Source organism: Lichenostomus cassidix, chromosome 4 (assembly GCF_008360975.1).
Source record: "Lichenostomus cassidix isolate B80296 chromosome 4, HeHo_3.0, whole genome shotgun sequence".
NCBI lineage: Eukaryota > Metazoa > Chordata > Aves > Passeriformes > Meliphagidae > Lichenostomus > Lichenostomus cassidix.
Window position 1 is genome coordinate 56670169 of NC_139484.1, and position 25672 is coordinate 56695840.

The following is a 25672-nucleotide window of genomic DNA, read 5'->3' on the forward strand; positions in this document are numbered from 1 at the left end:
TCACTACTTTTTCCCTGGGTGTTGTCCTCTCCTGAAATTGCACTGGAATGACAGATTTTCAATAGTTTCCTTCTAGGATGTGATTTATGAACAGTCACATTATTTGAGCAGAATCAAGTAATTGATGAGTTGCACTGACAAGAACACAGACACACCCTGAGCAGTCTCAGAAGTGCTGACATATGTCCTTCAGCTCAGATGTTTCAAATTGTACTGCAGTTTTGACTGCCTTACAAGTTAATAACAATATGACCGGATGCACGCTCAAAGCTCATGTCCAGGGAAGGGTGTTTGGGAACAGCGATTCCTTGATCCTTCTCCCTGCAGACATGCACAGCCCAAGTCCTTTCCCTGTCTGTCTGAGCAGCCCTGGCTGCTCCATGTGTTGGCTGTGTGAGCTCGCTTGTCGCCAGCTGGAGCCATGACAGCACTGACGGTGCTGTTCTCTGGGAGACAGGGCAGCAGACACCAATTACTGATTTTTTTCTTTCTTTATTGTAAACAAAGATCCCAAAGGGTCCAAAACATTCTCCCTCTTTGGACCAAGCGCCTTCCTCCCATTTCTGTGCTCATTTCCCCTGCTGGCTCTCTTCAGTGTCATCCCATCTGCTCTTTCCCCTTCTCTTGGAGAGCCTGATGCTTCTACAGGTGCATCCTGGACTTTGCTGTTCCTGAAGAATTTCCTGCTGCCACCAGTGCTGCTTCTTGTATTTTGAAGTTCCCAATTTCTTTTTTCTTTAGCCAAAGTGGTGAATTTGTAACAAAACAAAGTCATAGCTGGGGTTTACACATTGATTTTGTCACGGAACATGGCAACATGCCAAGAGATTCCCTACACACAAACACGCTGCTGTGGTGGGGAGGGAGGTGGGGTAGCTCCAGAACAGTTTGGGGAAACAGGTTGCTTCATTCTTTTGTATCACCTTCACCACTTTTTGTTATGCCTTTCTAGTTAGACATGTCAGAAAATTATGTCCTAGGTAAACTAGAAAAACACATTCAAAAATATATTGTTTAAAGCACTGCTCTGCAGAGTGGGAGATCCATGTTTAATGACTCATGCATTCAACCTGAACCAGGACATGAAAAAAATATTTTTTACTCAATACATATTTAATTTATAAAAAAATTTAAACAGCTGTGATTGTCAGGTTTGCAAGTAAGTGAGAGTTGTACAAAAGCTACATCCTATTAGTGAGGGATGGTACCATGATTTCTAAAGAGGCTGCTGTACTTTTCTTGCACAAGGCATTTTTCAAAGTTTAATTTAGTGTAGAGGAAAAGCACATGCAGTAATCTCACCAACTTTCATGAAACTGAGTGCTTGTTTTCTGGCCAGTACTAATTGTTATGCTGCTCACACATTCTGAAGAGAAATACCCATAAGGCTCCCATCCTACTGAGGCAGCCAAGGAAACAGAGTTGATACAGAAATAGGCTCTCTGACTCCAGGAGAGTGTAAATAGTACAATTACTCCTAAAAGGACTATACAGGGTAGGTATGACACTTGGAAAGGATTCATATGATGGGTCAAAGGTCAAAAAACCCAAGAAATTTGACAAAGATCTTTTCTAGTTAAGAAGTATGTAAAATATGCTTTTGTATACATATGTATAAATACATGTCTGGGATTTGATGCTGCAGTTTACAAGATTATTGGTTATGCTTACTGTCCCTAATTACTTTTCAATTGATACATGTCAAGTGGTATAGGTCATATAACTCCATGCTAATGTGCAGGGGTGACAGAAAGTTCTGGGTGAAAGCCCAGAGCATACATTCTGAGCTGTGGAAATACCAGCCCTGGATTTTCTGGTACCTTTAATCAAAGCAAAGGGATATGTATGAATGAAGCTCAACACAGGCCAGCACATCCTACAGCTGGAATTTGGTATCAGAAGATTAAAATTTCCACAGGATACTTATTGCTAGTCATTTTCTTCTTTGCTTGCTGCTCTTCAAAATGGAACAAAGTGACCTAGGAGCTTTTTCACATCTGTACCTTGATACAGAATGACTGTCATTTTTTTAGCATTCTTGACTTTACCTGCTGCAAATGGGAAAAAAAAATTAATTGTCCTGCAGTTTGTTAATCTAGCACTTGCCTCAGTCTTGACTTATAGTTCTGGTTTCTGCCTACAATACTTAGGTTCCTTGTTGATTATTTATCCAAGCATTCATGCCTGATGCCAGACCATATCAGGTGTAATCACTGAGAGATGCCCAGACAAATGCAGTTACTGGGTTTAAACATATTTCTTTGTTAAGTATTGTAACTAAAGGCATAACTCAAGATACTCCAGACATACTGGAGGAATTCTGGAGTATCATGTCTGTCTGCACTTAGGGAACTTACCACACTTACTGCTTCCACAGCCCACAGGTATTCCCAGGCAAATGGTCACAAGGAAGAGACTACTTATTTACTGCATTGCCTGCTGCTGAAAGGAAATGTATACCATACTTTCTGCCCTTGTTTTCCTCTTACAGAATTTCCAGCAACATCATTTTCTGCTCACATATTCTGCTAAAAATACAAAGTGCTCATCTGAACCAAGATCAGGTTCACCTTTGCTGCGGCTGCAGCGAGAGGGGACATACATGCCACACTCCCAGGCTCCAATTTCCTGCACCAGTCTCCCTGCCAGCCTGCACTGGAACTGAGCTGCTGCCATAAGGGAATGAGGATCTCTGAGTTTGCCTTCATAATTTTCAGGAAATTATTAAATCAGACACCTGCAGATTATAAACAAAAACTGACAGATTATATTCTTTGCCTCTTACATAAAATGACAAGTAGATTTAGACTGGGCAGAAGCTGGAATTAGGAAAAACCTGAAAATAAAAAAAACTTGTGTTCGAGCCACCGTGACATTTGGCTAAATTAAGATACTGTGCCTCTCCACACTGAGCTATTTTAAACCAAACTTCTTGGCTCTCCTAAAAGCACTCTTCTTCCACTTCACATTATTGTTGAAGCAAAACACATCAGAATTATTTCTAGGTAGTTCAGTTGAGAAGAGCACTGTCAAAAGAGTTACCTTTCTTGGAACAAAAAGTACTACTCAAATACTTGAGGTTTCAGGTCACATTTCACTCCATTTAAGATTGTTGATTGAAAACATAGTCATGCCAGCTGAATATCACATCAAGACCAATATGACAAAAATAAACACCAGTGGTATAAAAAGGGAAGAGAAGTGATCGAGTTGTTCTTTATTCTCATAACCTCTTACTCCAGAGCACTCAAGAGTTTGCATTTAAAAATAGGCAGAGCAGGTGTGAGCAGAGGTATATGGGTGCATGCACATACATGCTGGAGAAAGGAACTGCTCTGAATTAGAGTTCAGCTTTTGTCAGATACAATGACTGAAACACATAGAGCAGAAAAAAAAGTATGTTAATAGGAGGGGAGACTGTATTTACTTCTATATAGGAATTAAGAATGTGAGATAACTGAGTTCTTAAGTGGTCCACAAAATGGGCCCAGCAGGAAATGCTGCCTTAGTTTCAGTAGCTTCCACAGGTCTGTCTGCAGAAATGCAGAACACCTTGTAATGCTCCTGTATATGATGTTTTCATTTGCCATAAGTAGTTGGATATTAAAAGATCTACAAAGGATTTAGGCATCCAACCAGACTCAAAATTAAGTGATATACATATTGTTTTAATCTGAAACATTTTCTCCCTCAAATTCACATCTGGAGACAGCTGTTTTGTAGTACTGCTAGTACAAATATAAATGATTGAAACATTTTGAATCTATATTTGTGAATTTTCCCAGGCTTGCATGAGTTTATGGAGAAAGGCAGAGGCCTTTTGGACAGTATAATTTCTCCACATTTGGCACAGCTCTTACATGAGACATTGCTAATCAGAGCATTTCCTGAGGGTTCTAGACATAGCATAGGCTCACCTGGCTGATTGTCACCACCTTAAGTGTAACACATATCTGTAAATAGTACTATTCACATCCTTATAGATGTAGAAATAAAAAAAGAGATGTTCATGTCTCTCCCTCCCTCTGGCAGTAACAAATGACCTTATTGTTTCTTTCCTTGCTGACACTTCTGCCCTTCAGCTTCCGAGACGCCAGTCACACGGTTCCTTAGCACAGATTAAAGTCTTTATGTTAAACTCAGAACAAATGATTCACACTCAGCTTGAAATTTGCTGCCTCTAAGACCTCAGGAAACCTATGCATCTAGAACTTTGTCTTGTTGCTTTTTTTTTATTAGCTGTATTAGTTGGTTAGCTAAAAACCCTTACAAATTTTCCCAAGTTTTTTAAGCAAGTTTGAGACACTTTATGGAACAGTTATTAGAAAAAAAATTGCTGTCTTTGCTACTGAGTTGCAATAATGGGAAAACACTGCAAGAAGTTCTGAGTTTTTGTTCTTGATATAAGATTATGCAGTAAATAACCTCACTTGTTTGAATTGTAGCTATCCTACTTAATCTTTTTTTCAAAACAGAATATTTAGCACCTTCTACAGTGTGTTTGGTACCATATGTAACTGCCAGCACTGCCTGCACTGCTGGAGTTGATTACATGCAGAGGCTGGAAAGCTCTCACAAGCTGGAAAGCAAAAGTTGGCCAGCTGGAATGGCTTGTGGACGGAAGTTGCCTAAGAGGCACATGGCTGGTTAATGGTATGAAGCTGTTCTGTGGATCTCCCACACACTGTCACACAGGTCAATAGGTAGGACACACCAGCCCTGCAGATGGCTTGGACACCTGGGAAGCTCACACACATATTTCTACAGACCACGGCCCAAAATGTCATGATGTGACCTGCTGTGGGCAAATAGAAGATCCAGCAAAATTGCTTGGCTTTAGCTATCTGAGATGTGACTGTGTTACAGAGACCCTTCTTACTACTCTGGTGGCTGCTGTAAACAATAAAACATAAAACAATAAAACAATAAAAAATGATGTTGAAGGAATTAATCAAAGGATTAAAGTTACAGCACAGATAGGGAACAATTCTAAGGCATAATACAGCCCAGATTTTCAAAGATCTGAAATTTCTGATTTCAGTACTTTTTTACTTTTGGTACCTTTTTTGTCTGAAAAAGACACAAAAATCCTTCAAGCTGGAGCCTAAACCCAGCTGTGACCTAGGCAAACCCAAATATGTGTATAATATAAAGAGATTTGCATTAAAATCAGATTAAAGATTATTAGAGGCAGGGAAGCAAGACAAATAAGCAACAACATATTTTAGATATTTTCTTTTTCAAACATACAACATAGAACAGTTGTATCAGAGACTGAAAGGATGTAAATCTACTATGAATTCCTAAATCTGAGATAACAGTAACATCCTCTCCCAGTTTCCTGGCAACCAGTTAATACCAACACAAATAAATAACACAGAAACTAACACAGGATGTGCAAAAAGTAATCTAATTATTCTCTAGTAAAACAACTATTTTTTATGAAGATTTATGTGTCATCTGGGTAGCTGGATGACTTGGTGGTTTAGAGGTACATCTAGCTGGAACACTGGAATTCACAAAATAACTCAAGAAACCTTCAGGATGGCATCTGCTCTCTCCTCACTATATCTGAGTTCACTGCAAGCAGGCCAATGTCTGACTTGGCAGGTTCTTGTCTGAATTTGATATACCATAAATCACATTGTGGTGGAAAAGTTGTGGAACTTTCTGGACCTGGAATTTCTGACTGCTATCCAGTGGCCAGGAAACAGCCAGCTGAGGAACAGCTGTGCAGATGATGAAGCAATTGATATTATGTGGTAAAATACTATATACAAGTATGCAGCCAGAATCTTGCTGTGCCCTAGTTTTTAAGTTTGGCCCAAGTATTGGACCACTTATAAAAATAAGTTTACTATTCCACTCTTACCTATTGTATCTTGTATCAAGTGAGCAATCTAAGATGTCTTCCACCAGAGTTCATGTTTTCCCTTCCCAAAACATGATAATCAGTCACGTAGTTTCTAAGATCAAATGCTAGGATAGTTTTACAAATAAGTAATCTCTGCGGGTGATATATGATAGGCACAGTGTCACTCTTCTTTCTGAAATATGTCAACAGGAAGTATTATTCTCAGGTTAATTCTGGAGAATAAAGATAAGAGGAAATAGCAATGGATTTCTTCTAATCAAGAAAAGAAAATGAAGGGTGAGGCTTTCCAGCAGCAGTAGGATAATTTTTGATGCTGAAAGAAGCCAGTATCTAGTATGCAAGGTTTTGATATGCAGGTTTGCCAGTCCCAAGAGTAGGCTGAAACTGCAGTTCGAAATTAGCTGAAGCCAACTTTATAGCCAGCTAAGGCAAACAGAGGATATAGATTCAGTTGATTAACTTAGTACACTAAAGCAAATCTGAACAAAAAGCCTACAAAAGAAACAAACACGAGCTTGTTCCAGCTGCCTCCTCTGTCTGAAGATATAGGTCCTCTTTGTGCTGCTGGTGCAGATCTGAAGAAGAGAAAACAAACAGGATGTTCACAGCACAGAGCTGAGTTAGGATTCTCTTAAATATCAGGCGTTTGTTGCCAAGGGTGAAGTTTGTGTCCAAGTCTAAGCTAGAAGTTTCTTTATATGAGCCTGCCAACAGATTCCCTTTGGCTGTCATGATTCTATAAACAGAATATCTTTGCAAAACCCTGGGAACTCTTCTTTCTACCTTTACACAAGAGCCTTCTTGTCTCTCCACATCCATTTGCTGTCTCTGGCCTTATGCTTGGGATTTTATAGTGCTTTTCCAGACAGCAGTGGACGTGGAGGACTGTATTTCCACAGCATGTGGTACAGCAGTATCCTGATCCACTTCCAAGTCTCCTTGATATTGCAATAATGCAAGTAATACATACCACCACTAACAGACTGCATAAGGCTTCCCTCCTCCTTACATTTTTTAAGCCGTCTGTGCCATCTAGTGGTTATTTTTTACTCATAATTTTTTCTTAACTTCATGGTGTCAACAACCAAAGTCCAAATTTGACTCAGCAAGAGCATAGTTCAAGTCTGGAGAGGAGTTAAGGGGCACTACCACTATGCAAGAAGCCTCAAGTACATTACAGCACCTTCTAGTCCCTCCTTCCGCTACCCTGACCCGGCTCTCTCCTTTGCTATACCAATGTAACAGGAACTGTGGTCACAAAAAGTCACTTGCCAAACTCTGATGTTTTTGGGCTCAGGACATTATTCTCTGGAGGCTGAGAGGGCAGCTATCAGCCTTGGAATACCCAACAGACCTCATGAAAGGGGATGGATCAGAGCCTGCATGCCTATTTTATTGCTTATTTTGGAAGTATCAACGCTGAGTCTACACTGGACACACAGACTCTGCAAAGGAAACTTTTCCTAACAGATACATCCTCTAGATAGTGATACCCCTACTGACCAAACTGCCCCCATGTCACTTAATGGACCATCACAGAGTGGGGATCCATCCACACAGAAAACATATCTAAGAAGAAATCATCAAATAATTTATCTGCATCTGCTTAAGGCTCTTTCTGAAAGGGCACCTTCAGTGAAGGTGCTGTTATTTACTGCAAAGAAGTAAGTGATTTCAGGGAGAATGTAAGTATTGATTGGCTTGTAGTATTTAAGCTACTTAAATTTTAGGGAGAGGGAATGATAGTTTTGCATTCAGATTGGGAAGCTCTGTTGTGATTTGAGATAGATATGAAAAAAATCAAACTTATTACAGTGCTGTGCATGCAGGATTGAACAGAGTGCTCATGAAGGAAACAAGCAAGGAAACTTTTCCCAAGGAGAATGAGAACAGCTGAGTTTCTCAGTAGTTACCCCAGGAGAGTGTGAGACTGGTGCTTCAAATCCACCAGGGATTATGTTACTTTAAGCACCGCCATGGATGGAAAGGAATGGGCAGCTGCTCCCCTGCTTACACACTGCAAACTCTGTGTGGCAATACTGCAGAACTGCATGCTCATCCCTTAGCTGAAAGGAAAAATACATCAGTGGTTTCCAAGAGCCTTCTCATCCAGGCTTCCTCAGCTGAGGAACATATCCACATCAAAAAACTTTGAAGAAAATTATTTAAAACCTGGGAGAGAAGAAAAATCTTCTGTTAAGAGTTCACAACATTGTATTTTTTGAAGTCCTGTGAAGTGCTTTTTCCTCTAGTTTGTTAATATTATTACTATGTTCACAGCTATTATTTTGCAGGGGATACCTGTATTTTCCTTTGACATGTGAACAAAAGCCTTATCATTCAGTGGCAGAACAAGTAAACCCTATTTTACTCCACTGTGCAAGTACAATTTTGTAACTCATAAAAGCCTTAATAGGAAGTCTATTCTGTGATCTACTGCCTAGAAGGAGTCTGGAGCTATCAGTGCCATCTATAAAACCACTGTTTTTGTAGCATTTATATGCTGCTGCTGGGGTACAACTGGGACATGAGAATAAATGTTGTTGCGTGACAAGGTGAGTAAAAGTTTTCAGTGACCAGCAAGAACAGGGAATACTCACTTTCTCTGTAAGTGTGTACTAAAAACTGGACATATGTTACAGAAGGTGATATCCACTCCCTTTTCAGTACTGCAAGAAGCACTACAGCCTCTCCCCACAGGGAGGCAAGCTGAAGATGCATCTCTGCTGCTGCAACCAAGGGCAGCAAGTCAGGACTTTCGTAGCAGAAGTTATTTCAGTATCAGATAAGTATTAACAAAGAAAAATTTGCATGTACTTAAATAGAGAAGAAAGGACAGTAATAAATAAAGTATGGATTATCCATAAAAGTAGCATAACTAGAAAACAGTGCTTATGTATCTATAGATTCTACAAAGTTCCAAACTGTGAGGAAGTTGTCATATTCAGATGTTCAAGTATCTTATGTGTACCTATATCTTAATCTATATGTGTGCATATAGATTAATAAACATAGTGAGAATTGAAAACAGTAATCTTTACTGTAAATTAACTGAAATATGTAATACATTAATCCTTATATAATAAAGAAAAATACAGATAAGTAGGGAGTTTGGGAGTAATGCCTGCTAATTAAGAAGTTGTGTCTTGGATGTAATCTGCATTCTTTGTAGATATTTACTGACTCAAGGTAAATACATTAAAACATAGAGATTAAGTTTCACACAAAATGGAAGATTAAAAGGAAACTTCCTCAAAATTTAGAACTTAAAATTCCAGTAGCTGGAGAAAGGTCCTTCAGATTTGTTGCCATTTGATCCATACTTTGATTATTCAAGAAACAATATTAATGAAAGCAACTTCAAATTTGTAATAGATTTTGTATCAGAACAGAGATAGGCACAAACTTCTTACATCAGAGATATATAGCGTTACTGTGTGATCAATGAGAACCCATTAATAGCTAATTTTGATCAGCAGGTGCTCACAGACAGTTGTGCACAATTTGTGAGTAGAAACCGCTAACTCAATCCACAGTAAGTAATAAATTCAAGAACACTGTGTATTGAACATGAGTAATACATAATAGCTGGTAGAGGTGGAATCTGTTGAACTGTTGACTTCAGCATAATTTATTTGGCTGTAATGACACTGAGGATGGATTGAACTCCTTTTACTTACGATGAAAGGGCACACTTAGAATCATCAGGATTATCCAGGCAGAGTAAGAACATTACAGACCTGTGAAAATATAGTTTTATTTAGCATCTTTCAGGCAGACATCTGAGAAAAAAAACATGAAAAAATGAATCAAACTCACAATACTAACATGTTTAAAGCTTCCCTCCATTAAATTTAGCTTACAATCTACGGGAATGACTGGAGCTGTGAAACCTACTGTAAATAACTGGTAACTCTGCAGACATCCAATAGTGTTTTTAACTGTTGTTTAGATTTTAAATCCAAATACATGAGGCCATCTTCCGTGTCTGACACTGAGTAAGTACAATGTTCCACTCAACCATACAATACAACGTAGCATTTTGCTCCATTCACAACCAAAATATTCCAAGTCTGAAAAATGTGACACTATCCCTCCAACATATCAGTTCCTCCTGAAGACACAACATTAATAGCACTTCAGTATTGAAAAGTAAGAATCAAAATAGATAAGGTGTTTCTGCAAATACACCATATTAATAAAGGACTTTCACTTACTTGTAATTGTCAGTTCAAGTGACATCATAACCAAGGGTTTTCAGCCTGGTTTCTAATGTCTTTACACTCTGAATTCCACAGGAATCTCTGTGAGGAAGGATTTCAATATTATTGCAAGTCTTTTATTATATAATTTTGTTTCACTGAACTTGATGGAATTAGTAAAGTAAATCCCCATTACTCTGCTTCTACTGTATCCCATAACACCTCCAGAATAATGGTGTACATTGCTATTTATGCTTCATTTGCTTACGTTACAGTTGTTTCACAATTTATACTTTACAGAGTCTGGAAGATTAGCTTCAGCCAGTGTAGGTTTTTCAGATTTTATTAACCAATAATCTCAAATTAATTATTTGACTAGATAGAAAAAATAATAATTTTGTAAAATAGTTACTGGTTTGTTTGTAATATTCTTTGGCAACTATTTAGGTATTGATAAAGTTGATGGTACCTGTCTTTACAGAATAAGTTGGTTATAATAAATGAGAATTATACTTGTTCTTAGAAGCTTGCTATCTCTCTTGAATACTGAGTAATAGAAAAACACAAAGAGAGAGAAAAACCCGAGAAACAATCCTAAACACAGCTCCTGTTTCTACCACCGATTTTTAAATTTGTAATCCAATTAGCACAAGAAAGTTTAGCATAAATACAGAACCTGCTGAGACCTTTGAACTTGCATCAACATAAAGTATCAAGGCCAGTGCTACTTATCTGCTGGTCAGTAAATACCCATGACTAAAGAAATCATATGGAGACCAACAAAATAATTGTAGAAAGCAATAAATAAAAATACACAAATACTCCTTCTCATCCATTAACTGAAAGATAAATTCACATTCAGCGCTTGTCTTTTTTTTGTAATAAGGGCAACTTTTCCAAAGACGAGTTGTATATTTTTTCCGCATCCGGAGCGTATGATTCTTTGATTTAGAGAGAAAGGCTGAGAAATGCAAATCTGAATTATGCTATGTAGGATTCCACAGCATTGTGGTAAAATACACAACAGACTATTCTGTTTGGACTGGTCAGTCTTGTTTTATTCGTTTATTATTTACTTGTTTGCTTACTTTAATTAAATTACCAGCAAAATTAGGCATTTTTAAAGCCTACATTTTATTACTTGGATTAATTATGAAGAGAAAAGGAGGCCCTGTTGGTATTTGTCTGCTTCTGCAAATTTTCAAACCTCACCATTCTAACTCTTGAGCTCGCCGCTGCAGCTCTCGCCGTGCTCGCTCTTGACCTCGCCGTTCCACTCTTGAGCTCGACGCTGCAGCTCTCGCCTCGTCATCCCACGGCTTCTGCCGACAGACGACGAGACACTCAGCACCGAAAGGCTCCGGCTCCCACGCCTGAGGGGAACGGCCACCCAGCAGCCCCAGGGGGAGATCCTCGAGCCGCCACCCACAGACACCAGCCCCCCGCCCCAGCTCCACTAAAGCCCCCAGCTTCAGCTCGGCTTACCATCGCGACGTCCGGCGCAGTCCCATCCGACGCTGGGAGCGAGGCCCTCTGGGCAAATGAAGCTGGGCACGCACAGCAGCGGCCAACGAGGCTGCTAGCCCTGCTTACGGGGGCCTCCGGCCGCTGCCTGGACTGTAAAGTGCCCGGGACTCCAGAGCACCGGCTCTGGGCCCCGAGGCCTGCGGAGGGGGCTCCTTCTCCTCTCCGGTTCCGGGGGGCTAACCCCCCCCCTAGGCTGCCGGCTGAGGGAGCACCGAGGCTCCCAGACACGCAAGCCTGCTTACAGGCCGGTCGACACCCGGGGGCCACGGAGCTCGGCCTTCCCCCACGGCGACAGGAACTGATACTCGACACTCCACACTTGACAGTTAAGCCAGTCCATGAACACGGCCTAAGGCCCAGGGGCCGGGAGCCCAGCCCCGAGGACAGGGAGGGCACACGCCCGGCCCCCGTGACTCCTGGCCCCAGGCCCCTAAAAGGCCGGGGCCAGGGATACCCGCCTGATTACAGGGGGTCCCTCCGACCGCCCGCCGAGGCCCGGGGACGCACACAACCCCACTTACGGGGCCGTCCCCCGTGGCCCGGCACTCCCAACAAAGCGCCACGGAGCGCTCTCGTTCCTGTCACCTGCCTAGAGCAGCCTCTCCAGCCCTGAGTTACAGGGACCCGGGGCCGCTCCTGGGGACAAAGGGGCTCCACAAAATCGTGACACGTGCCCCGACTACGGGGCCATGGCGTTCCAGCAGGTCGGTAGCACCTGCAGGACGGCCAGCCGTGCAGCGCAGGCAGAGACCCGGGCCCCGGCTACGGGCGGGTCAGCGTGCCCACGCTACCACTAAGCGGCTTGGTGCCGTCAGGACTGGCAGCCGCGCAGCGCGGGCAGAGACCCGGGCCCTGGCTACAGGCGGGTCAGCGTGCCCACGCTGCCATTAAGCGGCTTGGTGCCGCCCTCGGCAAGCAGGGCCAAGGCCTGAGCCTTTCCCCCCCCGCCCGGCCATGGCGAGGGTTCCTTCAGCCAAGTGTCTGCACACAGCTCCTCTTTCCCTCCTGGGACGTCTAAGCTAGGCTGGCCTATTTCTAAAGGGGGTCTAAAGCGCAGCCACACTCGCTCACGCACGCCAACTACACACTGGGGGACACGGGGGAGGGGTGGGGGGGGGGGGAACGCAGTCCCGGAAGGGGGAGCAAGCTCTGTGCAGCCACCGGACCAAAGGAACCGTCCCCACAGCCGACCGGAAGGCGAAAGCCTCGGGTCTCGCCCCTGCTCTTCGGGGACGACACGCAGGGGCCTCGCCACCCTGAGCCTACTCAGGGGTGGCACGGGGTCAGAGGCCGTGACGCGCCCCGAGTACGGGGGGGCCACGCTGGCCAGGGGCCAGCAGACTAGGCAGAAAGCTGCCGGGCTCGGGGAGAAGCCCTGCGCCCTGCTTACAGGGTGGGCTGGGGGGCCGGGAGAGCTCCGTGTCCCCGACGCGAGTGCGGAGAGAGGGGCTCTGACCCTGCTTACAAGGCGGCCCCTCCCTCCGGGCAGCCAAAGGAGCACAACGTTGGCAAAACACCAACAACAAAGACCTTGCCCCTCTCACTTACAGGGGAGGTCGCCCAGCACGGAGCTATGGCCTTTACCCAGAGGGCCTCTCGTGCCCCCTTCTTCGCCTCCAGGCCGCCGCTGCGCTCGCCTTGCCTCGCCGTTCTACTCTTGACCTCGCCGTTCTAACTCTTGACCTCGCCGTTCTAACTCTTGACCTCGCCGTTCTAACTCTTGACCTCGCCGTTCTAACTCTTGACCTCGCCGTTCTAACTCTTGACCTCGCCGTTCTAACTCTTGACCTCGCCGCTGCAGCTCTCGCCGTGCTCGCTCTTGACCTCGCCGTTCCACTCTTGAGCTCGCCGCTGCAGCTCTCGCCGAGCTCGCTCTTGACCTCGCCGTTCCACTCTTGAGCTCGACGCTGCAGCTCTCGCCTCGTCGTCCCACGGCTTCTGCCGACAGACGACGAGACACTCAGCACCGAAAGGCTCCGGCTCCCACGCCTGAGGGGAACGGCCACCCAGCAGCCCCAGGGGGAGATCCTCGAGCCGCCACCCACAGACACCAGCCCCCCGCCCCAGCTCCACTAAAGCCCCCAGCTTCAGCTCGGCTTACCATCGCGACGTCCGGCGCAGTCCCATCCGACGCTGGGAGCGAGGCCCTCTGGGCAAATGAAGCTGGGCACGCACAGCAGCGGCCAAAGAGGCTGCTAGCCCTGCTTACGGGGGCCTCCGGACGCTGCCTGGACTGTAAAGTGCCCGGGACTCCAGAGCACCGGCTCTGGGCCCCGAGGCCTGCGGAGGGGGCTCCTTCTCCTCTCCGGTTGCAGGGGGCTAACCCCCACCTAGGCTGCCGGCTGAGGGAGCACCGAGGCTCCCAGACACGCAAGCCTGCTTACAGGCCGGTCGACACCCGGGGGGCCACGGAGCTCGGCCTTCCCCCACGGTGACAGGAACTGATACTTGACACTCGACACTTGACAGTTAAGCCAGTCCAAGAACACGGCCTAAGGCCCAGGGGCCGGGAGCCCAGCCCCGAGGACAGGGAGGGCACACGCCCGGCCCCCCGTGACTCCTGGCCCCAGGCCCCTACAAGGCCGGGGCCAGGGATACCCGCCTGATTACAGGGGGTCCCTCCGACCGCCCGCCGAGGCCCGGGGACGCACAGAACCCCACTTACGGGGCCGTCCCCCGTGGCCCGGCACTCCCAACAAAGCGCCACGGAGCGCTCTCGTTCCTGTCACCTGCCTAGAGCAGCCTCTCCAGCCCTGAGTTACAGGGACCCGTGGCCGCTCCTGGGGACAAAGGGGCTCCACACAATCGTGACACGTGCCCCGACTACGGGGCCGTGGCGTGCCAGCAGGTCGGTAGCACCTGCAGGACGGCCGGCCGTGCAGCGCAGGCAGAGACCCGGGCCCTGGCTACAGGCGGGTCAGCGTGCCCACGCTACCACTAAGCGGCTCGGTGCCGTCAGGACTGGCAGCCGCGCGGCGCGGGCAGAGACCCGGGCCCTGGCTACAGGCGGGTCAGCGTGCCCACGCCGCCATTAAGCGGCTTGGTGCCGCCCTCGGCAAGCAGGGACAAGGCCTGAGACTTTCCCCTCCCGCCCGGCCATGGCGAGGGTTCCTTCAGCCAAGTGCCTGCACACAGCTCCTCTTTCCCTCCTGGGACGTCTAAGCTAGGCTGGCCTATTTCTAAAGGGGGTCTAAAGCGCAGCCACACTCGCTCACGCACGCCAACTACACACAGAGGGACAAAGGGGAGGGGGGAACGCAGTCCCGGAAGGGGGAGCAAGCTCTGTGCAGCCACCGGACCAAAGAAACCGTCCCCACCGCCGACCGGAAGGCAAAAGCCTCGGGTCTCGCCCCTGCTCTTCGGGGACGACACGCAGGGGCCTCGCCACCCTGAGGCTACTCAGGGGTGGCACGGGGTCAGAGGCCGTGACGCGCCCCGAGTACGGGGGGGTCACGCTGGCCAGGGGCCAGCAGACTAGGCAGAAAGCTGCCGGGCTCGGGGAGAAGCCCTGCGCCCTGCTTACAGGGTGGGCTGGGGGCCGGGAGAGCTCCGTGTCCCCGACGCGAGTGCGGAGAGAGGGGCTCTGACCCTGCTTACAAGGCGGCCCCTCCCTCCGGGCAGCCAAAGGAGCACAACGTTGGCAAAACACCAACAACAAAGACCTTGCCCCTCTCACTTACAGGGGCGGTCGCCCAGCACGGAGCTATGGCCTTTACCCAGAGGGCCTCTCGTGCCCCCTTCTTCGCCTCCAGGCCGCCGCTGCGCTCGCCTTGCCTCGCCGTTCTACTCTTGACCTCGCCGTTCTAACTCTTGACCTCGCCGTTCTACTCTTGACCTCGCCGTTCTACTCTTGACCTCGCCGTTCTACTCTTGACCTCGCCGTTCTAACTCTTGAGCTCGCCGTTCTACTCTTGACCTCGCCGTTCTAACTCTTGAGCTCGCCGCTGCAGCTCTCGCCGTGCTCGCTCTTGACCTCGCCGTTCCACGCTTGAGCTCGTCGCTGCAGCTCTCGCCGTGCTCGCTCTTGACCTCGCCGTTCTAACTCTTGAGCTCGCCGCTGCAGCTCTCGCCGTGCTCGCTCTTGACCTCGCCGTTCCACTCTTGAGCTCGTCGCTGCAGCTCTCGCCGTGCTCGCTCTTGACCTCGCCGTTCTAACTCTTGAGCTCGACGCTGCAGCTCTCGCCTCGTCATCCCACGGCTTCTGCCGACAGACGACGAGACACTCAGCACCGAAAGGCTCCGGCTCCCACGCCTGAGGGGAACGGCCACCCAGCAGCCCCAGGGGGAGATCCTCGAGCCGCCACCCACAGACACCAGCCCCCCGCCCCAGCTCCACTAAAGCCCCCAGCTTCAGCTCGGCTTACCATCGCGACGTCCGGCGCAGTCCCATCCGACGCTGGGAGCGAGGCCCTCTGGGCAAATGAAGCTGGGCACGCACAGCAGCGGCCAAAGAGGCTGCTAGCCCTGCTTACGGGGGCCTCCGGACGCTGCCTGGACTGTAAAGTGCCCGGGACTCCAGAGCACCGGCTCTGGGCCCCGAGGCCTGCGGAGGGGGCTCCTTCTCCTCTCCGGTTCCGGGGGGCTAACCCCCACCTAGGCTGCCGGCTGAGGGAGCACCGAGGCTCCCAGACACGCAAGCCTGCTTACAGGCCGGTCGACACCCGGGGGCCACGGAGCTCGGCCTTCCCCCACGGCGACAGGAACTGATACTCGACACTCCACACTTGACAGTTAAGCCAGTCCATGAACACGGCCTAAGGCCCAGGGGCCGGGAGCCCAGCCCCGAGGACAGGGAGGGCACACGCCCGGCCCCCGTGACTCCTGGCCCCAGGCCCCTAAAAGGCCGGGGCCAGGGATACCCGCCTGATTACAGGGGGTCCCTCCGACCGCCCGCCGAGGCCCGGGGACGCACAGCACCCCACTTACGGGGCCGTCCCCCGTGGCCCGGCACTCCCAACAAAGCGCCACGGAGCGCTCTCGTTCCTGTCACCTGCCTAGAGCAGCCTCTCCAGCCCTGAGTTACAGGGACCCGGGGCCGCTCCTGGGGACAAAGGGGCTCCGCAAAATCGTGACACGTGCCCCGACTACGGGGCCGTGGCGTGCCAGCAGGTCGGTAGCACCTGCAGGACGGCCAGCCGTGCAGCGCAGGCAGAGACCCGGGCCCTGGCTACAGGCGGGTCAGCGTGCCCACGCTACCACTAAGCGGCTTGGTGCCGTCAGGACTGGCAGCCGCGCAGCGCAGGCAGAGACCCGGGCCCTGGCTACAGGCGGGTCAGCGTGCCCACGCTGCCATTAAGCGGCTTGGTGCCGCCCTCGGCAAGCAGGGCCAAGGCCTGAGCCTTTCCCCCCCCGCCCGGCCATGGCGAGGGTTCCTTCAGACAAGTGCCTGCACACAGCTCCTCTTTCCCTCCTGGGACGTCTAAGCTAGGCTGGCCTATTTCTAAAGGGGGTCTAAAGCGCAGCCACACTCGCTCACGCACACCAACTACACACAGGGGGACACAGGGGAGGGGGGAACGCAGTCCCGGAAGGGGGAGCAAGCTCTGTGCAGCCACCGGACCAAAGGAACCGTCCCCACCGCCGACCGGAAGGCGAAAGCCTCGGGTCTCGCCCCTGCTCTTCGGGGACGACACGCAGTGGCCTCGCCACCCTGAGGCTACTCAGGGGTGGCACGGGGACAGAGGCCGTGACGCGCCCCGAGTACGGGGGGGTCACGCTGGCCAGGGGCCAGCAGACTAGGCAGAAAGCTGCCGGGCTCGGGGAGAAGCCCTGCGCCCTGCTTACAGGGTGGGCGGGGGGGCCGGGAGAGCTCCGTGTCCCCGACGCGAGTGCGGAGAGAGGGGCTCTGACCCTGCTTACAAGGCGGCCCCTCCCTCCGGGCAGCCAAAGGAGCACAACGTTGGCAAAACACCAACAACAAAGACCTTGCCCCTCTCACTTACAGGGGCGGTCGCCCAGCACGGAGCTATGGCCTTTACCCAGAGGGCCTCTCGTGCCCCCTTCTTTGCCTCCAGGCCGCCGCTGCGCTCGCCTTGCCTCGACGTTCTACTCTTGACCTCGCCGTTCTAACTCTTGACCTCGCCGTTCTACTCTTGACCTCGCCGTTCTAACTCTTGACCTCGCCGTTCTACTCTTGACCTCGCCGTTCTACTCTTGACCTCGCCGTTCTACTCTTGACCTCGCCGTTCTAACTCTTGAGCTCGCCGCTGCAGCTCTCGCCGTGCTCGCTCTTGACCTCGCCGTTCCACTCTTGAGCTCGTCGCTGCAGCTCTCGCCGTGCTCGCTCTTGACCTCGCCGTTCCACTCTTGAGCTCGACGCTGCAGCTCTCGCCTCGTCATCCCACGGCTTCTGCCGACAGACGACGAGACACTCAGCACCGAAAGGCTCCGGCTCCCACGCCTGAGGGGAACGGCCACCCAGCAGCCCCAGGGGGAGATCCTCGAGCCACCACCCACAGACACCAGCCCCCCGCCCCAGCTCCACTAAAGCCCCCAGCTTCAGCTCGGCTTACCATCGCGACGTCCGGCGCAGTCCCATCCGACGCTGGGAGCGAGGCCCTCTGGGCAAATGAAGCTGGGCACGCACAGCAGCGGCCAAAGAGGCTGCTAGCCCTGCTTACGGGGGCCTCCGGACGCTGCCTGGACTGTAAAGTGCCCGGGACTCCAGAGCACCGGCTCTGGGCCCCGAGGCCTGCGGAGGGGGCTCCTTCTCCTCTCCGGTTCCGGGGGGCTAACCCCCCCCTAGGCTGCCGGCTGAGGGAGCACCGAGGCTCCCAGACACGCAAGCCTGCTTACAGGCCGGTCGACACCCGGGGGGCCACGGAGCTCGGCCTTCCCCCACGGTGACAGGAACGGATACTCGACACTCGACAGTTAAGCCAGTCCAAGAACACGGCCTAAGGCCCAGGGGCCGGGAGCCCAGCCCCGAGGACAGGGAGGGCACACGCCCGGCCCCCCGTGACTCCTGGCCCCAGGCCCCTAAAAGGCCAGGGCCAGGGATACCCGCCTGATTACCGGGGGTCCCTCCGACCGCCCGCCGAGGCCCGGGGACGCACAGAACCCCACTTACGGGGCCGTCCCCCGTGGCCCGGCACTCCCAACAAAGCGCCACGGAGCGCTCTCGTTCCTGTCACCTGCCTAGAGCAGCCTCTCCAGCCCTGAGTTACAGGGACCCGGGGCCGCTCCTGGGGACAAAGGGGCTCCGCAAAATCGTGACACGTGCCCCGACTACGGGGCCGTGGCGTGCCAGCAGGTCGGTAGCACCTGCAGGACGGCCAGCCGTGCAGCGCAGGCAGAGACCCGGGCCCTGGCTACAGGCGGGTCAGCGTGCCCACGCTACCACTAAGCGGCTTGGTGCCGTCAGGACTGGCAGCCGCGCAGCGCAGGCAGAGACCCGGGCCCTGGCTACAGGCGGGTCAGCGTGCCCACGCTGCCATTAAGCGGCTTGGTGCCGCCCTCGGCAAGCAGGGCCAAGGCCTGAGCCTTTCCCCCCCCGCCCGGCCATGGCGAGGGTTCCTTCAGCCAAGTGCCTGCACACAGCTCCTCTTTCCCTCCTGGGACGTCTAAGCTAGGCTGGCCTATTTCTAAAGGGGGTCTAAAGCGCAGCCACACTCGCTCACGCACGCCAACTACACACAGAGGGACAAAGGGGAGGGGGGAACACAGTCCCGGAAGGGGGAGCAAGCTCTGTGCAGCCACCGGACCAAAGAAACCGTCCCCACCGCCGACCGGAAGGCAAAAGCCTCGGGTCTCGCCCCTGCTCTTCGGGGACGACACGCAGGGGCCTCGCCACCCTGAGGCTACTCAGGGGTGGCACGGGGTCAGAGGCCGTGACGCGCCCCGAGTACGGGGGGGTCACGCTGGCCAGGGGCCAGCAGACTAGGCAGAAAGCTGCCGGGCTCGGGGAGAAGCCCTGCGCCCTGCTTACAGGGTGGGCTGGGGGGCCGGGAGAGCTCCGTGTCCCCGACGCGGGTGCGGAGAGAGGGGCTCTGACCCTGCTTACAAGGTGGCCCCTCTCTCCGGGCAGCCAAAGGAGCACAACGTTGGCAAAACACCAACAACAAAGACCTTGCCCCTCTCACTTACAGGGGCGGTCGCCCAGCACGGAGCTATGGCCTTTACCCAGAGGGCCTCTCGTGCCCCCTTCTTCGCCTCCAGGCCGCCGCTGCGCTCGCCTTGCCTCGACGTTCTACTCTTGACCTCGCCGTTCTAACTCTTGACCTCTCTTCTCTCGCTGGCTCCTCTCACCTTGTCATCCCACGGCTTCTGCCAATGGACAACAACAAGGTGAGGCCTGAAGAACCCTCACCCCCTGTCCCTGAAGGTGACGGTGACCCAGTAGCCCCACGGCGACGTCCTCGAGCCACCACTTTCCTAACTCTAATAGTGGGTCTTCAAATATACTTTTTTCATAGAATGTGTATTTCAAAATTCCTCCCTGACTGGGGACAGCACTCTGTTATTTCTCAGGTGTATGTGAAGGATACTTTCCCTTGTCATTGGTATTGCTCAGTGACATTAAGTCCTACAATTATTTTTTCACCGTTTTATATTATTGCCTCAATACTTTTTCAAAATAATGTGTTACACTGTACTTGTTTTTTCAGATTCTGCCCTCTGTACTGAATACATCTGATTAAGACTTTGTTGTCTAATCATTATCATAACAAATGACATGAATTTCTATGAAGATATTTGGTTTGCAATCTCTTCTTCCAAAAAACAAAATGTTGTACATATTTCTTTACACTTAAAAAACCTTCTAGGCATAAAGCTTTCACAAAGTCCATAGTTAAAAACAGTTTTAGCCACACTTATTTTCCCTGCCGAGTTTAGAAATAAGGGCACCGTTTTGCACATCACAACTCAAACAACTTTTCTAAACCGCTTTTATCTTCAGCTTTCCACTCTGGCCATGCCAGTGCTCTTCTAAAGTACCTCAGTTTTTCTGCTAAAACCGTCACCTATGTCCAGATGCCTATATAAATTGAGTGGGAGTTACAAGATAGCTTCCTCATTCAAATCACAGTGCGCTAGAGCCCTGAGCACAGCCAGCTATAGCAATAGAACCCCAAGTGCAGCTCGCTGTAGCTATAGAACCTCAACCACAGGCTGCTGTATCTTCAGAACCCCAAGCACAGCTTGCTATAGCAATGTAATTTAAACAAAAACTTTCTACAGCAATATGAACCAAAACTGTGTAAATACTAATATAACTTGAATTGTAAATTTAAATTGTAAATGTAATGCCTAATATATGGGTAACTAGTGGTTTAGCACTGCATGGACAAAAAAGACCCAAACAAAAAAAAAGCAAAAACAAGGAAAAAAAAGAAACCTAAAACCAAAGAACTGATCAAGTGGAAACCCCCCCAAAAAAAAAATTAAAAAAAAAAAAAAAAAAAATCAACAAACCCTTCCCAAAAGAACCCAAAACCCCTCACAACAGAAAAAACACCACCAAAACACAAAACGGCCAAAAACCCCAAAATAACAAACAAAAAAGCAAAAAACTAACAAAACCAAGAAAAAACCAAACACAAAATAAAGCAAAACCACAAACCAAACCCCCCCCCAAAAAACCCCTAAAAAAGCTGCCAAGCCACCCCCCAAAACCCCCCCAAATAAATCTCCTCCCCCTAAACAACCTCCAAGAAAAAAAGATTCCCCCCAAAAAACCAACCAAAAAAACCCAAAAAACCAAACCAAAAAAATCCCAGAAAAACACACAGACAAACAAACAATAAACAAACACCCAGCTCACCAAGTGCAGAGCTTCAAAGATTGACAAGTATAGTATTAATTAGCAACTGGCAAATGCAAAGCCATTTGGCTACAAAATACAGAATTTATGCCAGTCATAACCAGAGAGAACAAGAAACACCATAAAGGTTCATCTCTGAAGACAAAGTTGAAAAGCTCAGGTGCAAAGAACACCCTGAATCTTAATCACAACAAGACCCTCAGGACCACCAAATGGGGGAGGCGCAAGTGCAGTGCAAAAGAACTATTTATAACCATCAAATCATCTTATGTAAATTCCTTGCACTGGTATACAGTGACACAGTAACATCAATATATACTATAGCATTAATATATACTATAACATAGTGACATTAAGCAATATTTACTGTATAAATAAAGCAGAGCACTTGAAAAAGGCAGGTGAGTTAGGTGGAGAAATCTCCCTCACCTCCAGTGCTGCAATAAAGAAATACCTGCTCTATAGGGCTTTATTTTCAGCCTAGCTTTTTGGGCATCATCCTTCCCTGTTATCTCAGATTTTCTGTCAAAGATGCTACCTCTGCTTTCTGCCCCACAACAGACTTTCCCTCAAAAATGCTCATTTTTCCTCTCTAAATGACATTAAATTCACCCCAAAAAATTCACATCAAAAAAAGCTAATTTCTTTCCTCTACCTCATATAAGGTTCTCTTATAAACAACATGACATTTTACCCCCTGCAGAGTACCTCAAGTTTTCTCTCCAAAACGTCCCCTACAGGTTGTCTCAACTTATGCACCAAAAAACCCATCCTGTCCCCCTGAGACTTCTTCACATTTCCCTTCCAAAATGTTCCTTGTGCTCCGCAAAAATTATCTCAGGTTTTATTACAAATTTTTCTCTGCCTTTTCATCCTCAGCTGATGCTATTTCCCCGCCGCAGCTCTGAGAGGAGCGGCAGGCTCAGCCCGAACCGGCGCCGACCAATTTTTCCCGCCCTTTTTCCCTCCCTCAGCACGTTCCCCTCAGAGAGCCTCGGTTCCCTCAGAGACACTGCAAACCCGCATCGCCCTCACTGACAGCTGGCTGCAGCAACAGGAGCCGAACCACAGCTTGCTCCAGCAGAAGAGCCAGAACCCCAATCGCAGCTTGCTATTGCTTTAGAACCCGAATCACAGTTTTCTACAGTGATATATAATCTAAACCGTAACTTTCTATATACAAATATAACTCGAATTATAACTTCCTATGCAATGTAATGGCTAAATTATGTTTAACTAGTTGCCTAACACTGAATAGAAAAAAACCACCCCAACAAAAAACCAAAAAAACAAACTGCAAAAAACCACCTCCCCCCCTCAAAAAAAAACACCAACCCCACCCAAAACAAACCAAACACCACCAAACCCCCTAAAACAACGAACCAAAGAAGCCTAAAAACCCCCAAACCCCGCCGCAAAAAAAGCCAAAAAAAACCAACCAAACACCACACATGCAAAAAACCAAACAAAAAATATAAAGAGCCCCAAAAAACATCCCCAAACCCCAGAAAAGGAAACAAAAGACCCAAAAAGGAGCAAAAAAACAAAAGGAAAAAAGGACCAAAGAAGAAGGGAGAAGAAAGAAGGGAGCAAGAAGGAGGAAGAAGGGAGCAAGAAGGGAAAAAAAAGGACTCAAAACCAAAAAAACTTCTAAATCTAAAATATCCCCAAAACAACAAAAAAAACCTGAAAAAAAAGCCAAGAGGAAAAAACCCCCAAAATAAAAAAAAACACAAATAACACTGAAAAACCAAAAATGACCCAAAAATAAAAACAAAAAAAATTCCCCAAAACCAAAAAACATAAAAAACTCCACATACACCGCAAAAAACACCCCAAAAATTTAAACCACCAAAACAAAAAAAAAGATAAAAACCAGAAAAAAAATTTAAAAATTAAAACCATAAAACACCTAAACAACCCCAAACCCCAAAAGAGAAAACCCCAAAACCCCTAATCCCAAAAAATACCAACCAGAAACAAGCAATAAAAAGAAACAAAACTAAGAAACACCAAAGCCCCCAAACAAACAGAAACACACAAAAATCACCAATTCACCAGGTAGACAGCATCAAAAATCACAACTATAGCAGTAATGAGAAATTCGATGTAAAGCCAGTGTAAAGCCAAAAAAAATTAAAGCTACTCGGCCACAAAATACAGAATTCATACCAGTTACAACCAGACAGAACAAGAAACACCATAATGGTTCATCTCCGAGGAAAAAGTCGAAAAGCTTTCATCACAAGACCCTCAGGACCACCAAACTGGGGAGGCGCAAGTGCAGTGCAAGAGAACTATTTAAAACTATCAGTTTATCTCATGCAAATTCCTTGAGGCGCATATACGATGACACAGTAACATCAATATATGCTACAACGTTAATACGTGCTATAATAACATAGTAACATTAAGCGGTATTGACTGTATAAATGAAGCAGACCACTTGACAAAGGCAGCTGAGTTAGGAGGAGAAATCCCCCTCACCTCCAGTGCTGCAATAAATAAATAAATAAATAAATAAATAAATACCTGCTCTATAGGGCTTTATTTTCAGCCTAGCTTTCCAGGCATCACCCTTGTTATCCCAGATTTTCAGTCAAAGATGCTTCTTCTGCCCCGCAAAAATTACCTCAGATTTTATCACACATTTTCCTCTGCCTTTGCTCCAAAAATTACCTCAGACTTGTCCCTGTTTTTCTCAGCTACAGGGTTTCCCTCAGGTTTTCCCGCCAATAATGTCCACTACACGTCCTCCACAAATTACTGCAGCTTTTGTCTCACACTGCTCAATTTTGCTCCAAAATGCTCATCCCGCAGCCTACAGCCAGGGAACTCTAACATTCCTGCCTATGAAGCTGGTGCTCTGCCCTCACAGGTCCCACAGTTTCCCCTCACGAAGTGAAACATTGTATCGAAGCTATCTCTTCTCCGTGGTTGTCTCAGCTCAGGGGCTGCCCTGAGGCGATCCCCACAGCACTTATCTATTCCCCCCACCACCCCGCCCCCTGCCCGGTGCCTCGCCGACAAGGGCGGGCAGAGCCGGTTCGACCTCCAGCACTCCCCTCCCTATGTAGTACTCGCTGTACCCTCACTCACCTCCGCTTTTCCCCTCACAAACTGGAAGGCTCTGGAGTTCTGCGATGATGCCGCCCCTCCTTCCTCGGTGCCACAGGTCGGGGTCTGCCCGAGGGCGAACTCCCGGGCGGCTTATGTGTGCCCCGCAGCGCCTCCCCCACAAGCACGCACCGGCAGCTGTGAGGGGAGAGGCGGGCTCAGCTCGAGCCGGCGCCGACCGGATTTTCCCGCCCTTTTTCCCCTCTCTCAGCGCGCTCCTCTCAGCCTCCGAGCCCTCAGAGCCCCAGGGCAGCCGCAGCGCCTGACTGACAGCTGGCTGTACAACTGGAGCTGAGCCACAGCTTGCAAAAAACCTACCTCCCCAAAAAGAAAAACTCTTAATCCCCCCGAAAGCAAACCGAAAACTCACATCCCCCCAAAACAATGAGCAAAAAAAGCCCAAAAGCCCCCAATCCACCCCAAAAAACCAACAGAGCACCACGCACAGAACCAAACACACACAAAAACATAAACAAAACCCAAACAAACAAACAAACAAAAAAAAAGCCCCCCAGAAACCTCCCCGACCCCCCCAACCCCCTGAAAAAATTGAGACAAAAATCCAAAAAGAAATAAAAAAACCCAAAAGCCAAAAAACCCAGAAAAACCAAAATGAAACAAAAAAGAAACCACAAAAAGAAACAATAAAACCCCCCAAAATAAATAAAAACCCCCAAAAGAAACCAAAAAATGCCAACACCCCCCCAAATATTAAAAACCTCCAATGTAAACATATAAATGCAAACATGTAAATACAAAATACAAACAAAAAACCCAAAAACACAGCAACCAAACAAACCCTTCCCCCCCAAAAAAAAAAAAAAAAGGAGAAACAATTAGGTTTCATTAACATACCTAGTTAGATAGGAAACTGAATTGTGGATGGCCTAAATCACGAGTTTATTGTTAAAACATGTTGTACACTGTAGATTGGAGTCTCAGAAGGAATAACTGGTCTTACCTTCTTCATATGGGTAGAACAGCATTCTTTTAAATTAGCTAAGAACCTGGCCATGTTTAAAAGTGATTGAAGACTTTGACTTGCATTCATAAATCAGCAGGAAGTTGTTTGTTCTGTGGCAAACTCTTTAATGAGGGAATTAACAAGTACACAAGGTCCCAGCTTTAATTGTGCAATGGAGATACTCAGTGTATGTGATAGGGAATAGTATAGGAGGTACAACACTC

At 48.7% G+C, this 25672-nt stretch overlaps 3 long non-coding RNA genes across 20 annotated transcripts; all 3 read right to left on the minus strand.

Moving 5' to 3' along the window:
• Positions 1-3196: 3196 nt before the first annotated feature.
• LOC146438537 (uncharacterized) lies at positions 3197-10179 on the minus strand. Its single transcript, XR_014851812.1, has 3 exons — positions 10093-10179; positions 9556-9615; positions 3197-6450 (listed from the first exon to the last, which is right to left on the minus strand). It is a non-coding gene; the product is annotated as an uncharacterized LOC146438537 (long non-coding RNA).
• A 1103-nt stretch (positions 10180-11282) lies between these two features.
• On the minus strand, positions 11283-14510 carry LOC146438538 (uncharacterized). The gene is made up of 4 exons (XR_014851813.1): positions 13706-14510; positions 13485-13542; positions 11563-13308; positions 11283-11399 (listed from the first exon to the last, which is right to left on the minus strand). It is a non-coding gene; the product is annotated as an uncharacterized LOC146438538 (long non-coding RNA).
• Positions 14511-14684: 174 nt separating this feature from the next.
• On the minus strand, positions 14685-24618 carry LOC146438539 (uncharacterized). 18 transcript variants are annotated; one of them, XR_014851832.1, is made up of 8 exons: positions 24467-24618; positions 18117-19869; positions 17763-17953; positions 15969-17635; positions 15747-15805; positions 15634-15690; positions 15440-15459; positions 14685-15373 (listed from the first exon to the last, which is right to left on the minus strand). It is a non-coding gene; the product is annotated as an uncharacterized LOC146438539 (long non-coding RNA). The 18 variants fall into 18 exon arrangements; XR_014851823.1 differs by lacking the exon at positions 15440-15459 and adding an exon at positions 15460-15479; XR_014851827.1 differs by lacking the exons at positions 15440-15459; positions 15634-15690 and having other exon boundaries at positions 14685-15398; positions 17763-17839; positions 17896-17950.
• Positions 24619-25672: the final 1054 nt, after the last annotated feature.